Below are 26,150 nucleotides of genomic sequence, written 5' to 3'. Positions count from 1 at the left end.
AGTCAATCTGTTAATCTTCCCTGGCCACCCTAATCTGTGCTAGCCCCTGTCCTGCACGTGGAAGAGGCAGCTGTGACCCAGGTGGTCCCGGTCACTCCTCTCATGGAGCTCATTGCACGGGGGGAGGGGATAATAAGCCCTCAGATACAGATGTCACTAAATTGCAGAGGAGGAGAATGAGATGCCAAGAGGGCGTATAACTAGTTGAGAAAGTGCTACGGCGGCTGGGAGTGGCAGTAGAGTTTGCTGCTCTGGGGGAGGGGTGGCAGAAGTAGTGACTTCATGTGGGGATGGGGGACAGGGTCTGCAAAGGCTCATGAAATGGGATGGAGCCACTTAGGGAAAACTGAAAGGCCTGAACATGGACGTGTCATGAACGAGAGGGAAGTAGGGGTAATAAGTAGACAGGCCCAAGTCAAGCTTGGCCTTGTAAGCTTTGAACAGGGTATTGTCACGCCTTTTGCATTCTGGAGCCTGAGACGCATAGGAGATTGGGGGGGGGGGGGTTGAGGGTGGGCAAAAGAGGAAGGAGGACTTTAAATACTGACCTGAAAATACTGTCCAGGCATGTCTGCCACTGTGCTAGAGGCAGCGTCTTCTATAGAAAGAGGAAATGCCTCCGAGACACAAGAAAAGGTACTCGACACTGCGCAGTGGGAAATGTCAATTAAAATCTTGCTGAGATAACATTCTTCACCTCTCCAAGGGGCAGGAGCAAAAGGCATGAGCACGTGCTGCTGGCGGTGGTGTGGATAAGCAGGCATTCACGTCCATTGCTAGAGGGAGGGAGAGTGGAGCGGACATTGGCAGTAGCTCTCAACACGACCCTGACACACGTCTACCCTCTGCCCCAGCAGTCCCACTTCTAGGATTTTTTTACCTACAGATGTTCTCAAACGCAAAACATAGATGTGTCCAGGGTTAGTCATTGCAGTAGTGTCAAAGCAAATATGGGAAATGTCCTCTGTGTCCACCCGTGGAGCCCTCGAAGTGGTCACGCTTGTCTGTGTAATGGAATATTACGCATCTGGGACAGTGGAATGAGGTCCTGATGGGAGAGGCCTTTCATTTCTGTGTTGGTGCCGCCACATAGGAAAGTGGGAAGAAAAGGAAACACCTTTAGTTTGTAGTTCTCAGGGAGGGTGTGTTGGGAAAGGGAAGAAAATCTTCATGAAGATTTCAATTCTGGTCAGCCCAAGGGTAGTTTCAGTTGTCTAATGAGATCACACTAGGCCCTGTGTTCTTGGCTTTATGTACTGTGTATATATTATATACAAACATATGAGTATAATGTGTGTATAAAAAAACTTCATAAAAGTACATATTAAAAAAAAAACTGTGGATTTTAAAACTGTACCAAAATAAACTTTTAATTCCTTTTTTTCCACAAACTTTTTAAGTGTTCTTATATGTGTGTGTGTGTACAGGTATATTCGTGTACACACATAGCTATCCAAAATTGTGTGTGTATCATTAAATTACATTTTCCAGGTCTCTGAGTAAGGCTCTGCCTCAGAGGGGCCTTCCTGAGCACCCTGTCCCTCTCCAGCCCCTGCTTTATTTATTTTTGCGTCATCTGATAGTATATGTCTGTTAGCTTTTGCACTCTCCTCCTTAGACTCTGAGCTCCCCAAGGGCAGGGATCTCTGTTTGGTTCCTTGCAGTATCCCCAGCATCTGGACCAGTGTCTGGCCCACAGTAGTTGCCTAGTAAATGTGCTGGATGAGTGTGAAGAAGCCTGAAGGGCGAGCTTTATCATCAGATTACTTATGCGGCCCTGAGGCCCCTGGAGCCCTTCCCCTTTTTGCATCTAAGAGGCTTGGAGGACACGGAAGGGCCCACTGCTATTCTGGCCGAGGAAGAGGCACCAGATTTCCCTGACTGTCCTTTACACTGTGGAAATTCTCCCTCACCCACGTTCCCCTTTCAGGGCCACCTGAAGGGACAGGGACCCAGCCTGAGTCTTCTCCACTGGGCCCTGCCTGTGAGACCCAAAGAGCTTGCCTGTACCCGCATTCCTCAGCCTTCTGGGGCTTGGGTGACACCTGTCCGTGGAGAAGAGGTTGAGGGAGGAGACTCCTCTGGGCGCTCCCCTGGAGGCCCCATCACTTAGGCTGTGTGTTCAGTGCTGTCAGAGCCTGCTTTGCCAGGGGATGTCCTCGGACTGGAGGAGTTGGGAATGTTGTTTCTAATTCCTTCAGTGTTTCAGTTATAATAACAGTTTTGCCAGCGTCTTTTGGGTTTCCACAGTGCCAGGCACTTTGCCAAGCCCTTGATTCCTGTTACCTCGTTTAACTCAACAGCCCTGTGGTGTGTGTATATTACTTTTCTCATGGCTTTACTGATAAGGAAGCTTGAGACTCAAGAACGTTCTAGTGACCAGATGTGTGTCACACACTGCTAAGCAGAAGGGTTGGGATTTCAGTCCAGCTCCAGCTGACCACTGAGACGCATGCTGCTGGCCACACAGCCACGTTGCTTCCCTGTCTGTTTCAGGGATTCTCTCAGTAGTCAGCAGAGCAGAGGCTGCTTTCCTCCCACGTGATACAGACGGGCACTCAAGTTGCAAAGTCCGGCTGGCCAGCATGAGGCCTTGATGAGCTGGAGGAAGACGGTTGAAGAGCCTTCTGCTAGCTTATTTCTCAGAGGCATTTGCCATACCAAGGATCAAACTTCTGTTTCCCATTGAGCTTGGTTTCCATCTCTCTCCTTTCTTCTCTGACTCTCCCTGTCAGATCTCTGTCAATTATATCCCACACAGGTGTCTGTAACCCTGCCCAGCCCTTTCTCCGGACACTTTCCTGCCAATAATGCTAGAGTCAAGGTGCCTAGACAGTGCTGGCTGTGAATGTACCTGCGGTGTGAACTTGGATCAGTTCCTCCACCTCTCTGCTCCTCAGTGTCCTCACTGTAATCGAGAAGTGAAAATGACAGGACTTACCTCCAAGGATAGTTATGAGTATTCACCAAGGTTATGCCGAACCCAGGGTGGGGCTTGTGGTAATGACCAATAAATAGACTTAGAAATGTGTGTCTGTACTTAACACAGTTCACCTCTTTTCTCGTGCACTGGAAAGACATGGGCTTCAGCTGCAAAAGCATTCATTTAGCAGATGTTCTCTGAACACCTTTTTGGTGACATGCATCGTTCTAGGGCCTGGGGATTCCACTGTGAGCAGAGTGAGAGCCCTGCACCCATAGAGTTGATGTTTTCATTTGTAAGACAGATAATAAAGAAAAACAGCAGCAGTGATAATTACTCTGCAAGGAGTAAGAATAGGGTCAAGTAGGGGCTAGCTGATCTGGGGTCGTCAGGGAGGGCCTTCATTAGGAGGGGACAGTCACAGGGAGGCCTGACTGGCAGCAGGATGCTAGCCTTGAGAATGACGAGGGCAAAATGTGCAGTCGCTGGGGCAGAAATGAACTTGGAAGGGAAAAACAACCAGTGTGGTGGGAGTGCTTGGGTGATGAGCAGAAGGGGAGAAGATGGGGTCTGAGAGCTGTTGAAGAATTTTAAGCACAAGAGCAACCTTATATGACCCCTCTCTGATTTGATCTCTCTGGCTGTGTGTGTAAAATAGAATTTAGGAAGGCAAGAGTGGACTCCAGGAGACCAGAGGGGATCTGACGAAGTGCCCAGTGAAAGATGATGGTGGTGGCTTGGTCTGGAAAGCAGGAGAAAGGAAGTGGATTCCTTGTGTGTTTTGGGGAGGTAGTGGCAACAGTGCTTACAGATGGACCTACTGTGGAGGAGGAGGAGGGAGGGAGGGGCATGAGGGATTCTGTTGTGTGTCTGCATCACAGTTAGCTGATCCCCTCTGGGGCTCCTGTTTTTCCCACTGCTGCTTCAGCCAGGACACAGCTAAGGCACTTCTTTGCTAGACTGAGGGCAAGGGCATTCCAGGTAGAGGAAGCTGCTTGGGCAGAGGCTGAGCAGCAGTGTGAGGAGCCTCCCTGTGCCCAGCTCAGCTCAGACTGGAGTGCAGGTGTTTCCTGGGGGTGTAAGGGCGGCTCCTGACCCGATCCACCACCTGGCTCGAGTGGAGTTGCTGGCATCGTGAGATTCTTTGACATCCTGTCCCACACCTTCTCCAGAGCAGCTTTCTTATCTAGCCAAGTTCTTTGGCTTCCCTCGCCCCCATCTCCTTTCCTCCTAAGTCCCGAGTTCCAGCCAGCACTGCAGCAGCAAGGTGTGTCGTGACGGAGTTCCTGACATTTTTGGCGCCCTTGCTCTGCATTTAGGTCAGCTGGGCTTCCCAGGGAGTAACAGCAGTGGCTGGGGAGGCGATTGGTTCTGGGCCAGCACTGGAGGAAGAGTTGACCTGTAGGGAGTGAACCAGAAGCTTGTGTCAGTGTGACTCTCCCTCATTTCTTTGTCCCGTTTTCTCTGTTCTCTGGCCTTAAGAGTGCAGGTCTCATGGCAGTGGCATCTGGTGAGGGCGGCTCAACCAGTGTGAGCTGAAAACCACACTGTGAGGGGCCTCCCCCCATCTCCTCGAGCTGTCAGAGCTGTCAGAGCCCTCAGGTCCCCAAAGACGTGGCTCCCACCGCGGCCTGGGTTCTCTTGTGCTGCTGGGACGTGCTGGCCAGGCCACTTGACAAAATCAGCATCTAGCATCTCTGGGAGCTTTCTTCTGACTGCTTAAGAGCCATGCACTGGGAGGCATTGCAGGTCAGAAGGTAATGTTGGTCATGTTTCAGCTTGTGCCAGGTCCAAAAAAAAAAATATTAAAAGGTACAACCTTGAAGGAGAAAAATATAGGGCATTAATGAGCTCAACTGAGTGCTCTCCCGCATTGCTGGAGGAAGTGCGAATTGTTTTGACCTTTTTAGAAGACAACCTGAAAAAAAATTTTTTTGAGTGCGCTGTATATGCTTTTGATAAAACTTTCAAATGGTTCAAAAAAGATGTGCAGTGAAAATCTCTCCCCTGTCCACAGCCACTCAGGTCTCCTATGAGGATACCCATTTCAGGTGTGTTCTCCCAGAGGTAATATGAAAATCAGCCTGTGGACACTGAGGGGCACGCTTCCGATTCTAGGACATCGTCCCCCTCCTCCCCAAGAAACAGAAATTCACAGATACTTAATGCCTTATATGAAGGTGGTGTTTTCATGGAACCGGACAGTCATCCTATACACTTTACATATCTCTAGTTTGCTTATTAATACCTAATACCATGTAAATGCTGTGTAAGTAGTTGTCATACTCCACAGTTTAGGAAGTAATGGCCCCCAAAAAGTATATGCCTGTTCAGTACGGGCAGAATTTATTTTGCCCAAGTATTTTCAATCCACAATCAGTTGATTGTGGATACAGATACAGAACTCAGGGGTACTGAGGGCTGACTGTATTTTAAGTGCAAGTCCACATCTTGACTTGGAGAGTGTTCCAAACTGTAACTATATAATAGCTCGTCTGAAGTCTGTGACCTAGCACTGCCACCCCCGAGAATCTAAACCCCATGCAGAAGGATATTTATTGCAGTATTATTTGCAGTGGAAAAACAAAACAAAGTGAGACTAAAAAGAATGTCTGTTTTTCAGGGAATGATTTAATAAAATATGGCACAACCATACTATTAGAATACCAGCTGCTAAAGTGAAAGCACTTCTAGTTGATTGGCAGGGATTTCTGTGATGTATTTAAGGAAAAGCAAGATTTAGAGAAGTAGATAAGATGCTGATTATGAAAAACACAATGACAAAATCATTATCACTGCATTGGGGAGAATGGGTATGCTACTTTATTCTCTTCCATGTCACATGGCTGGCTTGGCCTAGCACTCCGGCTGGGAGACTTGGCAGTGTCCTCACTTATGGTCAAAACAAACTTAATACGCTGATCAATGTTAGAAACCCACCTGGGGCTGGCGCTGTGGCGTAGTGGGTAAAACTGCTGCCTGCAGTTCCGGCATCCCATATGGGTTCCGGTTTGAGTCCTGGCTGCTCCACTTCCGATCTAGCTCTCTGCTATGGCCTGAGAAAGCAGTGAAATGTGGCCCAAGTGCTTGGGACCCTGCACCCGCGTGGGAGACCTGGAAGAAGCTCCTGGCTTCCAATTGGCACAGCTCCTGCTGTTGTGGCCACCTGGGGAGTAACCCAGTGGATGGAAGACCTCCCTCCCTCCCTCCCTCCCTCCCTCTCTCTCTCTCTGCCTCTCTGCCTCTCTGCCTCTCTGTAACTTTGCCTTTCAAATAAATAAATACGTCTTGAAAAGAAAAGAAAGGAAAGAAACCCACCTGGGGTGGGGTGGCACTTGGTCCCACAGGTGGAGAGCCCACAGCATTGGTGCTGGCACACGCTCACCTGGGCTGGCTTGGAGAGGCTACCGTGTTCCCGAGTACTAGGTATTGGGGGCCGTGGAGAGCAGTCGCTTCTCACAGCCCGTGACAAGCAATCTGAGCTGTTTGCCAGTTGTCTGTAAAATGAAATCAGCACTGTGAAGCATGCAGTGCCACCAGGGCTGCCGTTTGTGACGCTGACACGGGAATTACGGAGATGCTGAAGTCAAGGTGTCAGGTCTCTGACTGTGTCCAGGTAAAGCCTCAGCTTCAGGCTCCAGGGCAGGCAGCACAGACAGCCTACCTCACAGCTGTCCCAAGCCCCTCCACAGAGCCACGCAGTGCCTAATTTTTTTTTTTTTTTAAGATTTTATTCATTTAATTGAGAGGTAGAGTCACAGAGAGGGAGAGACAGAGAGAAAGGGCCATCATCTGCGGATTCACTCCCCAGATGGCCGCAGTGGCCAGAGCTGGGCAAATCCGAAGCCAGGAGCCAGGAACTTGATCTAGGCCTGCCTCCCATGTGAATGCAGGGGCCCAAGGACTTGGGCCATCTTCCACTGCTTTCCCAGGCCATAGCAGAGAGCTGGGTGGGAAGAGGGGCAGCCGGGACATGAACTGGTGCCCATATGGGTTGCAGGCACTGTAGACAGAGGCTTAACCTACTGTGCCACAGTGCCGGCCCCCAGTGCCTATTAAAAAACAAAATAGACCTGGCAGAAAGGCTCTGGGTGGACACTTTCCTACCAGACTGTTGTACTGACCGCTCTGGGGACACCCTTGGCACTACAGGATTGTTCTCTGTCGCTCTGCTTTCCTGCCCTGCTTCCAGCACAAGAATGCATTCCTCCAAGCTGTGGAGCGCCTCTCTGAAGGCATGTGGTTGTCAGTGGGCTGGGGCACATGACCCCCATGTTGGAGGGGGTCTTGTCTCCTGCTAGGCTTGCCTTGCAGTGGCTGTGCTCACAGGGAAAGACATAAGGGTCAAATTTTCCCCACCTCTGACTAGACCACGATTCATCACCGTGCTTTGTCCCTCTCTTGACTATATCCCTTATCCGCCCCTCACCACCACCAAAAGGAAAGAGCACATCCTGTCCCTGGAGTAGCATCACTTGTCTGCTTCCCGTCCTGTGGTCGCTCATTAGGAGTGAGAGCACCCCCCCCCAGCCCCGCCCCACTGACTTAGCTGTTGCTCTGGCCCCCCCTTCCCCCGCAAAGAGAAGACCCATTGTGTAGGGTGGATGGCAGCCTTGGGGCTGCCTCCCTAGATTTGCTAGGATCCTGGAGGGAAGCTGAGGGCAGTATACCCCCAACAGTGGGTATGTTGAAGCGGCCTTATTGAAGGTTCTGTTTACAAAGGTGTGGGCAGGGCAAGGGAACCAACAAGGGGTGGTGGCACACTGTGTGACTAACTGGCCTTCTTATGACCAGGACGGGTTCTGTCCTGGGATGCAGCTTGGCGCTCTAGGCCACCGAGGGGAGACAGGAAGAACATGGACCCTTGGTGGATGCAGACTGAGAGGATGCCCAGTCTGTCCTGCCTCTGGGCTCAGGGCTGACTGTGTAATTTACAGTGTCAAGTGAAAATGCAGGACCCCTTGTTCAAAAAGCAGAGGAAAGGTGCCACTAAAGGCACCAAAATATAAAACTTTTTCCTTTCTTACATTGTTCCTTTCCTTTAAATTGCCATCGTGGTTTTTATTTGCTTTTTAATGTCATTCATTCTATGTAAAAAAAAAAAATTAAAAACCTATGTTATTAGCTTCACTTCACCTTTCACCTCTATATTGTACCATGTAAGTACAAATATCAACATGGGTGTGTGGAGTCACTGAATTACACACTTGGTTCCCAGCTTATACATGCATATTAATTTCATTTTTGCCAGAAGAGCAGAAATGCTGCACAAAACAAACTTAGCTCTTTGAGTTTTCTGTGTTGATGTGTGCACATTCTGCCAGCACCCTGCCTTTGGCTTTGATAAGGAAGGAAGGGCTGAAAGGAGAGGGGACTGTGGGTTGTCCTGTCTTTCTCTCTCCTACCTCATCGAATTCAGTATACCTGGTTGGTTAATTCAGGGAAGTGTCGCTATTATTAAGGATACGAGGGTCGCTCCATCTTTCATGATTCTCGGAATGTAGTAGAAGCAGGTTCTGCCATAACAGAAGTGCCTCTCAGGGCTGTGGGTCGTGTCTGCGTGCTCAGTTATAGACGCGATGATACATTCACCTCGTACTCGCTTTGCATCCTGTGTGTCACTGAGCCAGAATCCCCTGCTCTCAGGGCCCTGGGGGTACCGTGAGAGGAAGGCTGTGCCTGGACCTGGAAGAACGGGTTCATGTCCTGCATGGGTCTCCCCTGCTCACTTGCATTCTCCATTGGCCTTCAGACTTGACTTGCAGAATACAAGTCCGGAGATAAAATTAGTAGCAATCTCAAGACAGTGACAGAGCATTAGACCAAGGGAAGGGCCTGTGCTGCTGCTGGAGTTGTGTGCCCATGAAGCCAACCCTGTCTGGGTTTGTCACTTGAGGTAAAAAATGTCCAGTTTGAGTTAGAGGTCTGTTCTCACCAAAATTAAGCTTGGGGTAATTGCATTTAACACCAGGAATTAAAACACTTTTACAGTCAGATGCTCTTTTGGTTGACTATAAATTCTAATCAAGATATGCTCAGTGCCATTCCCTGTGCCTCTTTCTCTCCTGTCCACTGGTGGGTGGTGGTCCCTCCTGGCAGATGACACAATCAGCTACCTGTTTACTTAAACCAGAAACACACATACGCATGTGTGTACCTATACTGAAAATGTACGTCTTTATTGAAAACACAACAACGTATCCCCCAGGAAAACGGGGCAGTAACTTTGTCTGTTTGTTCAGTTCATTTAACAGCCACTTGGTGAACTGCTCTTCATGTGCTGCGTCGTTTTAATCTGGCAGAAAACCCCTTTGGAAAAACTCCTGAGACCATAGGAAGGTCATTCTTGATCTTCTCTTTCTCCCTCATCCCCATGACAAATCCATCAGCAAGGCCTGTTTGCTCTTGACCTGAACTAGATCCTCATCAGCTGCTTCCTTTCCGCGCCGCTGCCCTCACCCTGGGCCTGGCCACCTCCATCTCTCCTTGGGTACGCAGCCCTGCCTCGTCGTTCTCCCTGCTGCTTTGAACATTGCCAATCTCTATGCAACAGCCAGAGGCATGTTTCAGAAATGTAGATCAGAACACATCATTCCCCGGCTTCCCGTCATACTTAGAATGAAACGCATATGGCTGCCTGGCCCACACAGCCCTGCGAGCTTCTGCTGCGGCTTGTGCTCCCTCGCCGCAGCCTCTAGCCCATGTGCGCCCCCCAGGACCATCTTGAAACAGACTCAGACACCCTTTTCTGTCTCCTGGGATGCTTTTTTTTTTTTTTTTTTTTCTCAATCAAGACTTTATTACCAATCCTGTAATTCAGGCCAGTAGCCCTTTTGAGTGTCTTCTAATTGAGGTATAATTCATGTACTATAAAATTCACCATTTTTAAATTGTGTAATTCAATAGTTTTTAATGTATTCACAAGTTGTGCAACTATCACCAATGTCTTAATTACAGATCATTTTCTTTTTAAAAAAATTTATTTGAAAGAGTTATGAAAGAGGAAGACAGAGCAAGAGATCGATTTTCCATCTGCTGCTTCACTCCCCAAATGGCCACAACTCCCAGGGCTGGACCAGACCCAAGCAAGGAGCCAGGAGCTTCTGGGTCTTCCATGTGGGTGCAGGGACCCAAGCCTTGGCCCTTCCTCTGGTGCTTTCCCAGGCACATTAGCAAGGCACTAGATAGGAAGAAGAACAGCATGGACTTGAACCAGTACCCATGTGGGATGCCAGCATCACAGGCAGTGGTTTTTACCTGCTATGCCACAGCACTGTCCCCCAAAACATTTTCATTGGCCCAAAAAAGGACTCTGTACTTTGATCAGTCACCCTCCAGTTTCCCCCACCCTAGTCCCTGGCAACCATGAATCTATTTCCTGTCACTGTGGATTTGCGTATCCTGGACATTTCATGTAAATTGAATCTTATAACATGGTCTTCTGTGACGGGCTCCTTTCACTCAGCATCTCCATTGTACATGAAGGAATTCTTTGTGTTCGTTTTTGTGATTTGTCAGTATTCCATTGTGTGATTGTACCACACTTTGTTTTTTGTTCTTCAGTTAATGGACATTTTGGGATATTCTTAGCCCCACTTTCACATAGCTTCCTTCTTCCTTTTCTTTAATCCTGGGCCTAAATGCACCCTGGTTTTCTGGATGATGCCTCTCACCACCTATGCTGTATATGGTTATGGTCTGTCCCCTGCTCTGGATGGTTAGCTTTGTAATGGCAGACTCTGCTTTGTACACTGTATCTAGCACCTTACCTCGAACAGTACAGTGTAGGATAGTACTCCATTGTTTAATAAACGACTCAACAGATCTCATGTAGTGCTCCTGTTTCCTCCTCCTAAGGCACAGTGACTATAATCCTTTTCTGTGGGAAGTTCTGTAGCCCAGCTTTCTCCCTGGGATTGAGACGAGAGCGGGGCCCTAAAGCATGAAGACACTTCAGATGGCAGCAGGTTGCAAGGATTTCTCTGGTGTAAAATGCTGGCCCGTCGTCTGCTGTGTAAGACCACACCATCCTTTTGCAAAATACGCTTACGCATGGTTTCTCTCCTGAGTCAAACGTCCAGAGATGGACAGGCCAGGCATGCCATGGCAGCTTCAGAATCCAGAAAAGCAGGATCCTTTGATCCAGGGTCATCCTTCTTCACCATCCCTCGCACCAGGCTTCATGGTCCAAAATGACTGCTGAGTCAAGTTCATGAGCGTGTGATCCAGGTGGAGATGGTGAGGAAAGGGCAGAAAGCAAAGCCCAGCTTTGTGTTTCTGGTGAGGAATTTTCCTCAAAGTCTACAACTTCTCTGTACGACTTCTTGGCTCCCCTGGAGCTGCAAGGGTTGGGGTTGGAAAATGTAGTCTTAGCTGAGCATCCTGAGAAGGAATGAAGAATGGCTCCTGAGCGGGAGTTAGCCCCCTTTCCTGCCCCAGCACTCTGGGCTGGGGCAGCCAGCTTCTGACCACTGGCCTGGACCTTCAAGTTTCCCTCCTTCCCTACGTGATCAGAATCAGAGCAGTGGCCTTCTCTGGGTCTGGTTGGCCAGAAGGTGCAGGTTTTTTGTTTTTTGTTTTTTTTTTTCCCCTCCAAAATTTACCTATTTATTTGAAAGAAAGAAGAGAAAGAGAAATCTTCCATCTGCTGGTTCACTCTCCAATTAGCCGCAACAGCCAGGGTCAGGCCAGACCAAAGTCAGGAGCCAGGACCATCTTCTGGGTCTCCCACATGGGTGCAGGGACCCAAGGACTTGGGACATCTTCCTCTGCTTTCCCAGGCCATAGCAGAGAGCTGGATTGGAAGAAGAGCAGCCAGGACTAGAACCAGTGCCCATATGGGATGCCAGCACTACAGGTGGCAGCTTAACCTGCTACGCCACATTGCTGGCCCCCAGAACGTGGAATTTTTAGACTCTCTGGGGCCTTCAGTCCCAGAAACTCATTGTATCACCAACAGTAAGAATAATGGCAGTTCCCATTTATTGAATACCTACAGCATGGGAGATCCTGCTCCAAGTATTTTTGATGGGATAATTTCTTTCTTAATCCTCACTGCAATCCTAATATTATCCCCATTATAGATGAAGAAACTGAGGCACAGAGAGGTTAAATAACCAAAGACATTCTCACTGTTCGTAATGGGTTTTATTTTTTTAATTCTTCCTTTGCAATATATTATGAATAAGAGGATTAAAAAATAAAGCCTGACCTCTTTTGGTAGATTGACCACTGTTCTGTCTTCCATCTGATTAGCTGGGATCTGGAGAGCGCTTTGTGGAAAAGCACCGAGTGGTGGAAACCACACTGACAAGCTGTTTTTACACGAGTGCAGGGAAGGGCTTCTCTGTTGGCACATCCAGCAAATGGCTGATGACAGGAGGAAAAAGGATCCACAAGCTATGCAGGATTTTCCCAGCCCCGGAGCCTGGAGCCAACAGACCACAAGGCAGTTTGGCCCGCGGGCCAGGCCCCACCTTTAAAGTGACAGTCACTCTAGCTGCTCTTAGGAGTCGGGGGGGGGGGGGGGGCTGTTCCCAATCAGGTCTTCTGAGAATTAATTCAGTCACCAAGTCATCTTTCCAGATGCTTCTGTGCAGCCATGGGCAGTGGAAACACGTGGTCCTGAAAATTCATCCTGCATTGTCTTTTTGAGGTATCTTCAAAGGCTTGTCAGTGGCTGTCTGGAGACTCCAGGTGGGACAGCCTGTATCTGCTGGAGCCTGCTGGAGCAGGTGTTTTGTCTAGGAATGCATCTGGTTGCAAGGATCAGAAAACACAAGTGGTCATGTTTGTACATGATGATGTCTGAAGGGCGGGACTCTCAGGCCAACACCAGCACTGCTTGGCCTCTTTGGCCTCCTGATGACTGCAAGATGACCATTGCATCCGCCTTCCTCACCTTCAGCCTGTCTCTTTTGGTCAGGGTGATGTTCTGGGGACAAGAGAGACACTTTCAAATCCAGCTGTCACCTGCATTCCAAGCTGGGAGAAAGCAGACTGGCAAAGAGACAAGGGACTGTGTGGATGAGTCTGGCCCTTTTTATGTGGTGAGCACACACTTTTCAGAATCCCCAAGGCTATACAGATAACTCCTGTGTTATCTTATAGACACATTCATATTTTTCCTTTTACATTTAGGTTTTTATGCCATCTGAATTTGGTGTCTGTATGTGGAGAGAGATAGGGTTCAAAGACCATACTCATATTTAAAAAAATTTATTTATTTGAAAAAGTTACTGAGAGGGAGAAGCAGAAGCAGAGAGAATCTTCCATCCAGTGGTTCACTCCCCAGATGGCTGCAACAGCTAGGGCTGGGCCAGGCTGACGCCAGGAGTCAGGAGCTTGATCTAGGCCTGCCATGTGAGTGCAGGGGCCCAAGTACTTGGGCCATCTTCTGCTGCTTTCCCAGGTGTATTAGTAGAGAGCTGGATCAGAAGTGGAGCAGTGAGACTCGAACCTGCACACATATGGGATGCTGGCACTGCAGGTGGTGGCTTAACTCATTACACAATGCTGGCCCCAAAGCCCAAACTGCTGAGTTTGGGAGGCAGCATTATTAATGGTTCCAGAGTCAGTTCCTTAGATTCAAATTCCCTCAAGCTGTGTGCCTCCTTGCTATGTCATCTTGGACAGCTTACCTTGCTTTACCCAGTTTCCTGATCATTAAAAATGGGTTCTGGAAGCAGGCATTTGACCTAGCAGTTAAGATACCTATGTCCCATATTGGAGTACCTGAATTTAATTCCAAGCTCTGGCTCCTGACTCACTTCCTGCTAATACATACCTGGTAGGCAGTGGTGATGGCCTAAGGGGTGGGGCTCCCACCATCCACATGAAGACCTGGATTGTGTTCCCAGGCCTCATCTCTCTCTCAAATACAGAATTTAAAAAAAAAAAAAATTAGTGAGATTTTTTAAAAGTGGGGAGGCAGGAGAGATCTTAGTAGAACCTACTTTGTGGGTCGTTATGAGGGTCAAATGAGTTGACAGTTAAAGAATTGAAAACAGTGCCTGGCATGCAGCAAAACCAAAGCAAACCTTGTGCTTCAAACGCAGAGTGAGAATTTGCAAGGCCGTACCTGGGTCTGGGAGCTGGGCAGGGAACCCTGGGCCCTCATCTGTGGGTGAAACAAAGCACATCACCAAGGTTATGGTCTCTTCATTTTTATAAGAAATTGCCAAATTGTTCTCCAAAGATGTTTGTTCCAATTTCTACTCCCACCCGCAGTGACTGAGAGTTCCCCTCACTCCAGAACTCCAGCACATTTGGTGCTGTCAGACTGTGACATTTTGGCCAATCTGCCGCATGTGAAATGGTCACGCAGAGCTGTTTTCCCCGAGCAGCTTCTCTGCACAGGTCCGTCTGCAAGCCCCTCTGCCAGAGCTGCTTGACCTAGGCTGGAGGCAGGACAGCCACGACGCCCCCCACTGCAGTGAAGTCTCCTCATCCCGTGGTCAGGTCCCCGTACCAATACATGTACCTCTTGGGGAGGCTGGCACTGAAGGAGAGAGACCCTTGAAGTCAGCGACCAGGCTTTAGTCATATCTGTGGCCTGCATCCATCAATGAGAGAACTGGTGCCAGGTTGTTAGTGTGGGTTATTAATAGAATATAGGTCATAAGAGAAAACATGATTAATTGCAAGATGATCTCAGCGGCTACTGAGGGCCTGAATATTCCCTAGGTAAGATGCTTTCTTCACCAATCAGCTTTTCTTTTTAGGAGTGTGGGTAGAGGCAGTTGAATGAACAGGTATTTTCCCAAGTCATTATTCCACAGGCAGATGGGGCTGGCTGTAGCGGGACTCTTCTCTAAATGATGGGTGATTGAGCCAGTTTGTTAGTGGGTGAGTAAGTCCCTGGTGCCCCGGACGGGAAGCTCGGGGGTCTAGAAAGGGGAGTGCGGCTTACGGCACAAGGCCCAGTGAGTCTGGAATCTCGGGGCTGGGATCAGCCACTTACACAGCCGTTGCTCTAAGGAGAAAGGCCTGACTGCCCCCTGGCACATCTCTACTGGATCAAGAGGGTCCTTGGGGCCAGACCCTCTTAGAAATTGGGTAGACACTGCCCAGGGTGTATGTCCCGCTCCAGACAGAGAACAGAGGAGCCCTTCCTGCAGTCTCTGGCACAGGGAGGGAAAAGAGCTAGTAGGCCTGGCCTTTGGGGCCAGTAATCCTCCTCATTGCTAGCAGCTGCCACAGTCTGACCAGCCAGAGTAGCCAGCTCTTCTTCCTCAGGGGGAACAAGTAAAGTGGAGTGGAGAGGTGCGAGTGCACGATCCCTTCCATGTGAGTCGCTATGGGAATGCAAGGCTGGACTAGCAAACGCCGGCCCAGCAGTTCAGGACGGAAAAGTGTGGGTGTGCCACGCAGCATTGAGGGTCAGGAGAGCAGCCCCTGGCCAGCCCCAGGGAAGTCCAGAGCCACGGCGGTAATGCCTACAGGGTCTCAGTGAGGATCCAAACCAAGGTCGTTAATGTTTAAGTACGCTGAAATGTAAAGATTAAGTCTCAGTGCATTGATTCTGGAGTTTGTGGAACTTCGGCAGACATTTCCCTGACAGCCTATTTTATAAAAGAGGAAAGAGTGGAGCTGCTCTGGGCATGGAGGTGTGGGGGTCCGGAGCCTTGCTTGCGGCCTCTCCTTGCCCTCTGCAGTCTTCCTTGGAGAGGCTGTACTCTGGGAAGCTCTGGGTGAAACCTCTTGGGGCTCTGTGGGCCCACGTCTGGCCCCAGACAAGTCACGTAAGCATCAGAACCACAGTTCCCTTCTTCGAGTAGGAAGGTCAGACTAGATCAGAGGGGTCTTCATCTGGTTCCGTAGATGGGGTTCTGGCAGTCTTTGACATGGTCAACCTGTGTCATTTTGTGCAGTGTTTTCTTGGAGAGGCATAATGCAGCTTTGGTCAGCTTCTTGGAAGGGTCATGTTCACCCAAACTTGAAGGAACACTGGGTTGATTTTTGAGGTCTCTGCTCTTCCATTAGATATTTCTCTTCAGAATGACTGAGTGTCTCTGACCTAAACTGATTTAAACTGCAAAGGGACACAAAGGCTCAGGGACCTAAGATCTCAGAGGCGGCATGACTGAAACCTCCACTCGGGTGTTGTCATCAGCAGCCCTCTGCTCTCCACTTCTGTGCTGTTCCCATCTCAACTCTGGCTTCATTCTCAGCCCCCTGTTCCCAGTCTAGGGTAGCCATCCACCCCATCTCTTCCTCCAGTAACCGTAGCAAAATTCCCAGGGCCAACTCTGGTTGACCCTGCTTGGGTCTCTCCTAGAGCCAGTCCATGAGGCCACGGGGAGGAAACATCCAGGCTAGGGGTCTGACCAGGATATTCCCTCCCCCAGCCATTCAGCTGCTCATGTAAACCATGCTCAGCCTAGTAAAGCGAAGGGCAAAGTGCGTGGCTGATGGACCACAGGCCGTGGTTGTGCTGGGTTGCTGAGGCCACTCCAAGGGCATCTTCCTTTCCTGGGTGGAGTGAAGTCGAGTTCTGAGATAGTTGAGGTCCTGACTGATCTGACCTCCTAGCCCCCTTGCTGCCATTTGTACACCCTCTTGGTAGTTCCCTCCCTCCTGTGTGAAGGACCCCGGTTTGATGCTCTCCCCACCGTCCTGCAATCTGCAGGGAGGTCACTGGCTCGGAGAAACTTGGCACCCCTGTGCTTCAGCACTGATCTGCTTTAAAGAGCCATATGCATCACTTTAGAAAAGAAAGGGAGAAAAATTGGAGTGGCAGGAAAGCAATTTCCGTTGCAATTTAAATGGAAGCTATTAAAATTTTACAAGAGCTTTATTGCAGGGGCTTTCCTGATCATCCCAGGAAATTTTTAATGGCAAGTCTGATGATAAAGGGAAATGTTCTGGGTACCTCTGGTTCCCTCCTGCCCTACCAAGCATCTTGAAAACCGAAATTGTTAGGACTTCATAGACCAGCTTAGGAATGGCAACTGCCCAGGAGGCCATTTCTGAGTTTTTAGAGTGTGTGTTTTTGCTGTGTCTTTGTATAGTAACTGTTTCTAATTTTATCTTGTACTTTCCCAAGTGGTCTAGTGGTGAGCTGTGGGAACCATCGAGAGCAGCAGTTGCCTCTGCCCTTCTGTGTTCGTTGAGAGTCATTTGGTTGTGTGAATAAATTGAAGTACAGTCTGCTTAAGTAGAAAAGGACATGTGAGGACTCACGTCTTGGGGAATTCTGCCCTTAACGGCTTCAGGCATGGCTAGATCTAGGCCTCCAATGAGGTTGCCAGCACCGTTCCCTAGACCTCAGCATTCGTCTATACTGGTCTTTGTTTTCAGGTAGGCTCTGATGCAGCCCCTGGCAGCTCCACAAGCAGACCCAACCAGCTTAGCAGCCCAGGGGAATCAGCCATCTCCTCCCGTAGTCCCGGTGCCTGTGCTGGAGCTGGTGGGTTCTGACTGTGATCATCTTTGCTTTGGTGCCAGGGCCACTCTGGACCATCTGAAGTCAGGAGCAGGGAAGGCAGGACAGTGGCCAGGGCTGGGTCATGTGTCCAGCACTGCCTCCATCGCCAGTCCACGAGTGAGATCATTTCAACAGCAGTTCTGTATGCTGAGTGGGAAAGGTGCCAGGTCTCCTCCCTGGGAGGCATCCTGGAGGAGCTGACAGGCATTTGAACTTGGCCATGGCACCTGGGCAGCATTCAGGTGTTATGGTGTTGGGGAAGTTGGCTCTCCCTTCACTGACCATCATCACAGAGTGTGGTCTAGCTGAGAGGTCAGGAGCAGATTGGAGCCAGGTTGCCTGGCTTCCTGGCCCAGTGATGGGTCACTTGTGACTGTGCAACCTCAGCTAATGGGTGCCCGCTGTGTGCTTCTGTTTCCTCATCTGTAACATGGGCGTTATTGTTGGTGTTGTTGGGAATGTGAAATGAGCACAAGAGGCCCAGAACCAGTGCAGAGAACATGGGAATTATTACTGAATGGCCACGCGCATAGGGTGGCTAGAGGTTGTCCCTTCAGAGCTCATCTTTCTTAGTGCCAGCCCCTGGAATGTGGCGGTGAGCAATTCCGACTTCTCAGCCCCGAGATGTTCATTCATCCATGAAATGGCCATTAAGCAAAAGCTACCATAGAAAAGACTCAGAAACCTAAATTCATAATAGAAAGTTACAAGTGAGTTTCGGTGCCGTTCCTCTGCTCAGAGTTGTGTAAAGAAACTGTTCTTAGAAAGGCCCCCACCTGCCCCATCACCCCCCTGCCCTCCGTTCCCACCACTCGCCCCCTCACTCACCTTGCAGCAGCCACAGGGCCTCCTGGCTGCACTAGATGTCCCTCTGGTGCCCTCGCCTCAGGGCCTTTGCACTGTGGCCTGGAAGGCTCTTTGCCAGCTAATCCCGTAGTTTGTGATGATCTCTGTCATCCCCTCAGAAAGGCCCCCAAGCCCTCTGTGTGAAATAGCAACCCCAACACGGCACGGAGCACTCCCTGCCCTCGTACTTTGCTGACCTCCTCCCCGGCTGCTTCCTGAAGAGGGAACACTGGCGTGCAGCAGGTGTTCAGGAAACATTTGTGGAGGGAGGGAACACATGAGTGACAGGTGGGTGTTGCAGCAGGAAGGCAGAGGTGGCTGAAGATGTAACATCTCTTTCTTCCTCTGCACAGATGTACAGTCTTTGACGTCGGCTCTCCAGGGACCCTCCAGGACCATTAGTGTTGAGAACTACTGAGGGTGAGTACGGTAGACCTGTGTCTGCTTGAAACGGCCTCGATTTAAAAAAAAAAAAAAAATTATACAAAAGAGCATTAGAGAAAACAGACAATTCTTTCACAGTCCTTCCTGTTGCCCGGAAGGCTGACATGGTCCCCCAGAGGTGAGGAGTCAGGGCCCGCCTTTGCCCATCCATCATTCCTGCTCAGATGTGTACCACTGAAGGTGTTAGTTTGCTGTGTAAGATCAAGGACCCCTGTTCAGCAAATGTTTCTGACACTTGTTTCCTGGGCCCTAGCAGGAAGTGTCTTGGAGGTCTCCATTCGTAAGCGTGCATCTGTGTATTGCACTTTTTCTTTTTCACCTTTAATTCCGTTTAAAAATTCACAGAGAACAAAGTTCACTCTCCACGGAATCTTAGCCAAAAGGCTGGGAAGCCATAAATTTCATTCTTTAGTGTACAGTTCTTTGGGTTTAGACACATGTGTGCAGGTGTGGCACTGCCACCACAGTCCAGGTGCAGCACATTGGATGTACTGTTCTCTGCAGGTTAAAATATTGTGTAGGTGCTTAGACATAATTAAAATGTGTACATATGGTAAATACCTACTTATAATAATCGTACGGTTGTATGTTACACCTAGGTTTCTGGCCACACTGAGGGGAGGGGTGGTTTGCTAGTAGACATCTTCTTTCGAGTTTGTGCAATGGCGTCTAAGCAGCGGAGCGGCCCTGGGCCACATGCCGTTTCCTGTTGTAGTGAGACATTTCTGAATGAGGACACCAACCTTTGTTGGCGGAGTGCTGGGAGATGCTGAAGCCCAGGAGATCCTGACAGTGTGGAAAGTGGGAGAGCAGGAGGTGCCGGCACCCAGACCCAGGGCGCGGGTGGTGGTGCTGGCCAAGTCGCAGGGACCGCCCGCTCTGTGGAGCTGTAGGAGCCAAGTGAGCTTACCTGGAAGCTCCTGGTCGTGGCTCCTGCTGGGGACTCCCATGCCTTCACCCTGCCACAGGTGTGCTCCAGCGTATTTGCAGGACAGTCTCTGAGAGCCACATTTCCATCAATGGATGCTTCTTAGCACAATTCTTTAATATTTTTTTAAAATTTTTAAGTAATTTTAGAATTACATAAAAGTTGGAAAAATGGTACAGAGTTCACATACCTTCCCTTCATCCAGGTCCCCATTGTGTTGCCAGATTACATAACTGTAGCACAGTGATCAAAACCAGGAAGTTAGCACTAGCCTGGCGCTAGTAACTAAATTACAGACTATTGGGTTTCTACACTGATGTCCTTTTTGTGTTCTAAGATCCTACGCGGGGCCCCTGCACTGCACATCATTGTTGTATCGTCTTAATCTTACCCAGTCTGCAGCAATTGCTCCGTCTTTTCTTGTCGTTCATGACCCCGACACTTCGGAGAGGACTGCTCTGTGCTTTTGTGGAAATCCCAGTGTGGGCTGGTCTGACGTTTGCCCGTGACCCAACTGAGGTGACGTGCTGCTGGGAAGGACATCACAGGGAGGGCACGTGTCCTCCCCACCATGCATCACGTCGGGGCCGGGCTGGGACACACTGCCTCCTGTTACTGGTGGTGTTCACCTGGAGCATTCCTCCGCTGTTAAGTCACTATTTTCCCTTTGTAATTTATAGATCTCTGAGGGAAATACTTTGAGACTGTGCTAATATCCTGTTTCGCCTCATACTTGGCGCCCTCTAATTTTAGCGTCCATTGGTGGATAGGTCTTGCCTGCAGCAGTTATTGCTGTGATGTTACCCTAGTGGTGATTTTTCTGTGTCCTGCTTCCCTTCTACATTTATTAATTGAAATCCTTCTGTAAGGAAGACCTGTCCTTTCTCCTCATTAATTTCTTTATTTAGTTGTTAATACCCTGTGGAGCTCAGATACTTGTTTTAATCTAGCACATTCCTTTTTCCTGTGGTAAAAAAGGTTCCAAATTCCAAGTAAACTCCTAACATTGCACTTGAAGCTGCAGGAGGGCTGGTGTGGGCCTTCGGGAACCAGGAAGAAGGGGAGGAGGTTTTGTTTGTTCGTTCATTCATTTCTTCCTTTCCTTCAGCGCATACGCATCTGGATGCTACTGTTGGGTTCCGGCACTGGAAATTCAGGAATGAGCAAATCAGACAAAATCAGTCCCCTAAGGGAGCCCATATTCTCCTGGAGGATGAAACAATAAGCAGATTTAGAAATGAATGTAGGCTAAATTGGATGGGGCATGTACAATAGAAGCATATGGAAGCCGGCGCCACGGCTCACTAGGTTAATCCTCCACCTAGCGGTGCCGGCACACCGGGTTCTAGTCCCGGTTGGGGCGCCGGATTCTGTCCCAGTTGCCCCTCTTCCAGGCCAGCTCTCCGCTGTGGCCAGGGAGTGCAGTGGAGGATGGCCCAAGTCCTTGGGCCCTGCACCCCATGGGAGACCAGGAAAAGCACCTGGCTCCTGGCTTCGGATCAGCACGGTGCGCCGGCCGCAGCGCGCCGGCCTCGGCGGCCATTGGAGGGTGAACCAACGGCAAAGGAAGACCTTTCTCTCTGTCTCTCTCTCTCACTGTCCACTCTGCCTGTCAAAAAAAAAAAAAAAAAAAAAAAAAAAAAAAAAAAAAACATATGGAGAAGAAGACTACAAGGAAGAGATGGGGGTCTCGGGGAATTGTGGACAAGGTGAGCAGGGAAGGCCACTCTGAGGAAGCCCCGATGAGAGGAGGGAATAAGGCGGTGCCCGACCTGCTTCCTCCACCAGCTGGGAGAGCTCGGGCACGTCCACTCACCTCTGAACACCGGAATGTGTTCCTTTTCCAAGGGGCTGCCGCAGCTCAGCTAAAGCCCATCATTGCCTACTGCAGGTCACCTGGTATTTCTTCCCCCAGAAGGAGAGAAAAATGAGGGATTTTTGTGAATCCATCGAACTCAGATAATTTTTAGTGACATATGGATGAATATATTGTTTGTTCTTATCATGTTTGTTTTTTCCTTCTCTTCCCCACCCAGCCTAATTCTTACAAAATAATCAGCCTATACATGCTTATTGTGCTTTTAGTTCCCTTTTCTTTGTAGCAAAAGATAATAATTTTTCATTTTTAGTGGTGATAGATGCATTTTTAAATATATTTAAGTTAAAAAGTGAGTTAAAGAAATAGAAAAATTCTACCAGTGTGATGTGGAAATCAGCAGGGTTTGATAAACACTAGATAGTTCAGTCTTTTTTTTTTTTTTTTTTTTTTTTTTGAAGGCAGGCAAACAAAAAGCTCCCATCCACTGGTTCACTTCCCAAATACTGCTAATGGCCAGGGCCAGAGCCAGGAGTCATAAACACAATCCAGATCTCGCACATGAGTGACGGAACCCAACTGCTTGAGCTGTCACTTCTGCCTCTCAGGGTGTACATTAGCAGGAAGCTGGAGTCGGGAGCCAGATCCGGGACTCGAACATGGATACACTGATGTGGGACCTGGGCTACTTAACCAGCAGGCTAAACGCCCACTTCCCTTCCACTTCCCTTCCACTTTTTTTTTTTTTTTTCTGGAAATAGGGGTTCCCAGCTATAGGCCTGGCCTTGAGCCATTTGTGTCACTGTGGGTGCATGAGTGAGAAATACGTTCAGCTTCAAGAACAGAGCACCCAGCTCACAGTAGATCTGTAGGAACCTGACTGCCTGTTCACTTCTACAGTTCAGTGACTGAGTAGTATCGGGGCTACAGCCCCTTTGTTTCTCTCATCTTGCCCCTCATGGTCACAAGGTTGCTTCTGCACCTCCAGGCAGGACAAATGAGAACATTTCTGTGTTGGACCACTTAAGCACACCCAGAATCCCCAGAAGATTGCATTTGCCTCTCATGGGCCACAAATGTATACCATAGCTTCCCTCAGCTCCAAGGAAGGTGGAATATTTCTTTAAATGTATATCCTTTCCTGAGGAGGTGGCTAGAGAAAAGGAGTGGAGAGTGTCAGTTGGGCGAGCCGGCCAGCAGTGTCTGACTCCATGGGGGCAGAAAAGCAGTAATAATTAGCATGAATGGGTCTGTCTCTGTGCCAGGTCCTACTGTTAGCACTTTCTGTGCATGACCTCATTGAGTCCTCAGAACCGCCCCGTGACGTCGCTGCTGTGATGTCCCACAAGGAAACTGAGGCAGAGTAGGGAATCTTCCTCCCAAGCAGAGCAACTGTAGGCACTCCTGCAGCCTATTTGCAGAGACCTCGCTTTCTTCAGCCACTCTGCTTTACTCTGTCATGGAGGTCCAAGGGGGGTCCCAGGCTGCTTGCTGTCTGGCCTCAGTTCGAATTCTTCCAAGAGAGGATGGCATTGTGGCACAGTGGGTTAAGCTACCATATGTGCTGATTCAAGTCCCAGTTGCTCCATTTGCAGTCCAGCTCCCTGCTAATGTTCCTGGGAATGCTGAGGAAGATGGCCCAAGTACTTGGGCCCCTGCCGCCCACATGGAAGACCCAGATGGAGTTCCAGTCTCTTACTTTAGGCTTGGCACAGTCACAGCTATTGTAGCCATTTGGGGAATGAACCAGCAGATGAAAGATCTCTGTCTCTCCTCCTCTCCCTGTCTTTCAAATACATAAATCTTTGGGGGGACAAAATCCTTCCAGCAAGGGAGGAACAGGCAGCATATAAATTGGCATCATTAGGAAGCTTTCTTAGGAATCATATCTGTTGGTTCTGGTCCAGTCCTGGTGAACAGCACCAGCCACACATCTTTCTGGCATCCTTCAGGGGCTTGCAAGTGGCTGAGAAAACTGCTCCTGGCCTCCCTTTTCCAAACAGACAATACTTGTGCTTTGAATCATTCTTCCCAGGATGAAGTTTCCAGCCTATTACCTTTCTCTGGAGTTTTCCTGGTTGACTGAACACCTGCCTAATATGTGCCCACCCTCTGCAGGTTTTTGGAGTAGTGGGAACGAAGTGGATGCTGAGACAGGCTCATTGCTGGGTGGGTCCTTGTACTCCTGGGGCTTCTTGTCCAGTGAGGGAGGCAGGCCCTCCAACAGTGACAGCCAAGGGTGGCCAGGGCTTTCTTGAGGGAACTGGGAAGTCCAGCAGACAGGGAACCAAGCAAAGATGCCCAACCTGGGAGTCAGAGTGACTCCGGGAAGCAGTTTTTGAGCCTGGGAGGAGTAGGGATTTGTCAAGCAGTTTCCCCCTTCTCCATCTCCCTTTTTTCAGTGAAGCTGTTGCTAACAGCTTTCCTTTCTGAGCTGCTGTTCCCTCGTCTGTAAAATGAAAGGATTTGGACTCTGGTTTCCATCCATCCTGCCAACCCACCCTGACTGGGCCTGCCCCACATTCCTGATCGTGTGCTGTCCCCAGACGTACCTGGCCGCACAGGATGTTGGGAAAGCTGTGCAGGGAAATGACCTAGAATGGGGGAGTTCTGATGGAGGGCTGTGGGAGCCCTGAGGAGACGGCTACCCACGAGTTGGGGCACACTTCTCAATGGAGGCAAAATGCAACATGGGTTAACATGCTGACTGGGAGCACAGGCTGGAGTCCAGAGGCCTGACTTCACTCCCAGCTGAGTCACTGACTGGCCGTGATAGGCAGTCTCACTCTGGAAGCTCCCATTGTCTCCTAAGGTTGTTTTGAATATGAAAATATGATCATGAATCTTAAGTACCTAGGACAGTGCCGGCACAAAGTGGTCACCAAAAAAAAAAAAAAAAAAAAAAAGATGGTGGCAGCAGCTTATCTTCAGTAGCCCTGAGGATTTAATCACCAGCCTATAGGAAAGCCAGTGTTAGCCGCTGCCGCTGTGGTTATTCGCTCACCAACCAGCCATGTGCATGCCCAGCCGAGCTAGTGCTGTGCCTGATGTTGCAGAACTGTGGTCTGGAAACGGGGCCCACACACTTGAGGCCTGCCCAGGGGTTTCATAGGAGAAGGTAGGAGTTTGATTGGTGTTTGTTGGAAACCTACAGCTTTTGGCTCCCCAGTCCCTTTTTGATCTAATCCCTAGGCCTTTCAGCATGGGCCTCGAGAGCATGGGCTGCCCTTGACCTCTGTGGCCAGAACGCATGGATGCTCTGCTTAGCCCATCAGCCAAGTCCCAAATTAGAACTGACAGTGCGATTTATTCTCTGGGATGGCACAGGGAGGGCAGAGCCCCAGTGGGTGATTCCGCAGGAAGGTTGTCAGCCCGAATTAGCTGGGGCCCTTCATGGAGCCTTGCTGTTTCAGCGTCCTCCAACTGATAGGATTTTCTAGGGTGTTGCTGGTTTCTGAGCAGCCTACCGCTAGGGCTTGGAACTGGACTCTAATTGCTAAGGAGCTGTATTTGATGAGGGCTGCCACTGAGGCAGGAAGCAGAAGCTCTGGGTCCTTCTGTCTGCTCCATTGGGACTTGAAAGTGGCGATTCCCTGGGGCGGGCGGGAGATGTTCCTTCTCTTACACCCCCTGCTTTTCACTGAGGTTCAGCCCTTACACCGAAGGCCTTCGCCTTGTTCCTCACCTCCCAGTTTGTGATCACAGTGCCTCCAGCTGCCTTCATTCATCCACAGGAATGCCAGTGATGGGCAAGATTCTGCTGCGGTGAGAAACTGACCCTGAAATCCTAGACGTGGGCACAAGGAACACCCATTTCTTACAGCACAAGGCAGGTCAGGAGGGGACTTGACCTTGTACTTCAGGGACCCAGACCGACCGTGACTCTCCTGTCTTGAGGCTTCACAGCTGAGATGCACAGCCTCCAAGAGCAGCAGAGCAGGAGAGAACTGAGGGTCCCACAGCACACTTAGATGCCAGGTCACAGCCAGAAGTGACATAGCCACTTTCACTTGTACCTGGAGCTAGTCATGTGGTTCTGTCTAACTACAAGGGTCTGGAAATGTGGGAGATACCTGGTGTCCAGTGAGTAGTAAATTTCTTGGCCACAGGAGACAGGTGTGGTATTAATTCAGGACCTACTGTGTGTCCTGGAAATCCAGAGGGGTCCTTGCCTTCCTGGGACTCATGGTTCACTGGGACAGCAGACCAAAAGGCAGGTCAGAAAGGCTTGACCTTATGTGTCAGGGACCCAGGCTGATGTTGGCTCCTCTGTCTTGAAGATGAGTAAGTGTCGCTCCCCCTCTTCGTGGAGGAACGACACAGGACCCTGCGCTGTTCTTTTGTCTGCTCGGCCCTCCCCGGGTTTGCTGCTGGTTCTTCCCGGGTTGGCTACTGTCCCTTCCACCTCCGTGGAAGGGCGGTTCCCCCTGCCACATTCCCCACTTCCGCAGGGGAGCAGCACACCGCCGGCCGGCTCTCTCGGGGGCTGCACAGGTGTTCCCCTTAGATGTTCCCCTTAGATGTTCCCCTTAGATGTTCCTCTTAGATGTTCCCGGTGCATGCCGTCTCTCTCCTCCTTTATAATCCTCCTCCGCCCACACGCCGAGTACGCTGCTCTCCTCCAATCAGGAGCAAGTCCTACAGTTTATTGGCTGAACTGGAGGCAGCTGTGTAGAAGCTGTTTTCTTCTCTCCCAGCGCCATATTGTGGGAGAGCAGATGCATAGAATAAGTCTTAATTCCAGTAACTTAGTCTAGTCCAAGTT

The 26,150-nt window shown here is 49.7% G+C and overlaps 1 protein-coding gene across 3 annotated transcripts in view; it reads left to right on the top strand.

Annotated features, from left to right (window-relative positions):
* SIPA1L3 (signal induced proliferation associated 1 like 3) overlaps window positions 1-26,150 on the top strand; it is a 244,468-nt gene that overhangs the window by 76,631 nt on the left and 141,687 nt on the right. For all 3 annotated transcript variants that reach the window (XM_008257242.4, XM_008257241.4, XM_002711497.5), the window contains exon 2: window positions 18,551-18,617. The gene's annotated coding sequence lies outside the window, so the exon portion shown is untranslated. The remainder of the gene's footprint in view (window positions 1-18,550; window positions 18,618-26,150) is intronic.

This window comes from Oryctolagus cuniculus, chromosome 18 (assembly GCF_964237555.1).
Source record: "Oryctolagus cuniculus chromosome 18, mOryCun1.1, whole genome shotgun sequence".
NCBI classification, from domain to species: Eukaryota; Metazoa; Chordata; class Mammalia; order Lagomorpha; family Leporidae; genus Oryctolagus; species Oryctolagus cuniculus.
This window is presented reverse-complemented; position numbering and strand designations above follow the sequence as displayed.